The sequence below is a fragment of the Sander lucioperca genome, chromosome 21, assembly GCF_008315115.2.
Source record: "Sander lucioperca isolate FBNREF2018 chromosome 21, SLUC_FBN_1.2, whole genome shotgun sequence".
Lineage (NCBI taxonomy): Eukaryota > Metazoa > Chordata > Actinopteri > Perciformes > Percidae > Sander > Sander lucioperca.
In genome coordinates, this window is record NC_050193.1 from 22,273,514 (window position 1) to 22,277,259 (window position 3,746).

Below are 3,746 nucleotides of genomic sequence, written 5' to 3' on the forward strand. Positions count from 1 at the left end.
ATATATATATATATATATATATATATATATATATATATATATATATATATATATATGTGTGTGTGTGTGTGTGTGTGTGTGTGTGTGTGTGTGTGTGTGTGTGTTTGCGACGCACACGCACAGGCACACAGGAACAGTGTGATTGCTCTGCTTCGCTCGTTTAGCACTTCTAAGGCAGAGATCCCCAGAGGCCACCCATCACATCCAGTTACTGTGGCACACAGACACGACCAGGCCCCACCTGGCTGCTCTCACCTCAATCTGTAGGAGGCAGGAGGCACTAGCACCATGTCGCTCTTTTTCTCACTCACACACACACACACACACACACACACAACTCACCAAAGATCAAAGATGTGGTCACACACACACACACACACACACACACACACACACACACAGATATCTCTTATGAAAGATCACAAGGACTTTCCGCTGTACCAACTTTTACAAACTTGCCGTCACGCACATAGAGTTGTTACGAATCGCCTCCTCGTGTTAAATCACAAAAGTACATTGCTTTAACGCGTCTGGTAACTGACTGTATCATAGTCACAGTCAAGACATTTCATGGGAGGTGTGAAAGCGCTCATGAATCCACAGCTAGTAGTCCTGTAAGAGTAGACAGTCTATTATCATCTTCATCCACGGCACTCAAATCAAACACATATTGCGTAATTAACATTAAATGAGTTAAATGTGTCAGCTAGAGCGTGCCAGTGAGAATAACAGATGGAATCAATGGAAAATGGCGACATTAACAGATACTTTTAAAGAAGAGGACTAATGAGACAGAGCTACTTTGACGGTTGAGTCATGCTGATGGTATCAGGTGATAAGAGATAAAGATAAAGATGTAATGGCTCGCTCAGAGGTGCTACCCCTACATATTCAAAATCAAAGATGCGCAGCAGATAGCTAGAATTGGAGTGTGCTGAGCGGGGTGAAAGTTGGGCTAGGGAGGAAACGAGAGGGTAAAGGAGGTGGAGGTTGCCTGGCTGATGATTAGTGCTGGTTGAGCCTGACTTGTCACAGGTTGACATGGGATTCAATTATAGAGATGAAGTTTCCTGGGCCCCTCAGGCATGTGCCAGCCATGCTGTCAATGCTGATGTGTGGGCTCTTGGCACTGCCAAAGGTGTCACAGGTGCTTATGTGTGCTCAAAACTGCTACGCTCCCATGAAAATTGGCCTTAGCTTTCCCAGACGCATTGGATGGATGATGACGGTGTGCGCATGTGCCCGTGCACACATGCTGATGCAGTTACCTTTGTTTGAGTATTAGTTAAACCCTACTCCACTCCCAGCTTTCTCTCTCACACTCTTTCTTATTTCTGCTGAACCTACAAGGTAAAGCTACAACACTTGTGATTCTCCTGGCATCTCATGCTGTTCCCACATCTTCTCCTTTTCCCGTATCAGCCTTCATATGACTCTGCCAGCAGTGCGAGTAAGCTCTGTAAGACCTAAGGCAAATTACCTCAGCGGGACACTACACTTCTGTTCACCTTGCTTCTTCTTCCTCTTCCACTCCGTCTTCTCTCTTCCCCCTTCTCTGCATTTCACAAATCAAAGTGTGTACCTCTGCACCGGCTGCACGTCATGGGAGTAAAGCTTGAAATAAATTCAATGTCCACTGGCCGATTCACATCTATTCTACAGTGTGAGAGAAAAACTGCCTAACTAGTCCATCTCTTCACTATGTGGGAAGAAAAGAGAACACAGATGGTCATCTGGACATTTGTCCAACCTTTTCTTTTGTATCATATTACCCCTTTTTCTCCGAAAATTGATTTGTACAAAGACTTTCATACTACCATCCAGTGGCTTGAAAGCCATGCTGGTGGGCCGTCAGGTGTGATTTTCCACTTCAGACAGCTTTTTTAAGGGGGAAATGGCCTGCAATTGGATCCTCTGGCAGCTTGCAGTTCCTCTAAACTAGCCTTGGGCAACACAAATTCTTAGATGCACCCCTACTTAGGGGGGGGGGTTGCATCCTCACCAACACATCTGTGCACAATCACATACAAAGATAATTGTACAAAAGGTTAAGTTTTAGAGTGTAATTAGACTTGTTAAGTGAATCCATGAAAGGTGTTAGACAGCAGCCTGTTAGCAGGTCTATAGGAGTCATCGGGGTTTGCTGCTCTGCCCTGTTAGTGTTAGCAATAACTGTAGTCAGCCGGCAGGATGTGTCCCTGTGTCCTCTACCTGAGGCCCCGCTGTGATCACGCAGCAGGCAAGCATATGATGATCCTTCGCCCCTCACAGTTCATAGCCCAACACCCCAACCAAGAGGGCCTGATTAAATCAGCGAAACAAGGCCTAATTAAACAGGGTCTGATCAGGGAGGAGTAAATTATTTAACACTGCCCACACATACTGATGTCTCTTATTCAGATCCTGAACCAGAGACTTCTTTTTTGTCTACTTTGTCTACTCCGTTTCATTTTCCCTCTTTGTCCGTCTCGTCTTTTCTGCCGTCCACTGCTCTTTCATCTCTTAAAGGCTGCCATTCAGAAGCCACAACACAGTTGTGAAACAGTCACAGAAACAAACGCAGGGCCAGGGCTGTTGGAAGATAACATTGTGTGTTGATTAAAGAGATGGAGGGAGACACCTACACCATCAATTGGAAACAGCATAGAAGGGCTGGCAGAAATATCCCCCTTCAGACAAATATAACAATGGGACAAGATGTTAACTGTTGGTTCCTTTTGCTTTCACACTGAATACCCCCCTATCGCTACTACCTCACCCTAACCTATGCATTGTGAGATAAATAACCCTTCCTGTTTTATTATACCCTTTAGAAACCTGTAGAATTTTAAGAGTGCTTTTTGCTGATGCCTGTGATCCAAGCAGTACGACCAAAAGTTCACAGAGAAACTCATGAATTCATTCACTCAGCAGGGGATGGCATTTTCCATTTCTTTTCTTCAATGCTGTGGTCTTTTTCTGACAGCGGTGCTCTCTCTGGGCCAATTTCAGACTTTGTGATCACCCACCGCACCATGCACATCTTTCAACTGCTACAGTGTGCTAACCCCAAAACCTAAAGCCCACAGAAAATCACTGACCCATGACAGTGATGACTGGTGGTAAAAATAAGAGTTGTCCATTGCCTTGTAAACATTGCATTTTGCATTTACAATCAGTTGTCATGAAACACTTAACCTTGAGAAAAGCTGCACACTACTACAGCAAGGGAACATTCAAATGCAGCAGTCCATATCCCCCATCAATACAAGGCCTCTACCAAACAAACTGAAGGAATCGATCAGAAGTTATTGTGCAAAATGGCAAACCTTAAAGGTCCTATGACATGCTGCTTTTTGGATGCTTTTATATAGGCCTTAGTGGTCCCCTAATACTGTATCTGAAGTTACTTTCCCGAAATTCAGCCTTGGTGCAGAATTACAGCCACTAGAGCCAGTCCCACAATGAGCTTTCCTAGGATGTGCCATTTCTGTGGAGGGTGGGGGTGTGGCCTTGACCAACTGCCATGCTTCGCTTGTTTTCAAGCCATGATGTTCTCTGGGTGGGCAAAGCAGAGAAAGGGGAGGTAACCTTTCCCCTTATGACATCATAAGGGGAAGATTCTAGATCGGCCCATCTGAGTTTTCATTTTCTCAAAGGCAGAACAGGATACCCAGAGCTTGGTTTACACCTATCACCATTTCTAGCCACTGGGGGACCATAGGCAGGCTGGGGGAACTCGCATTAATGTTAAAAAACCTCATAAA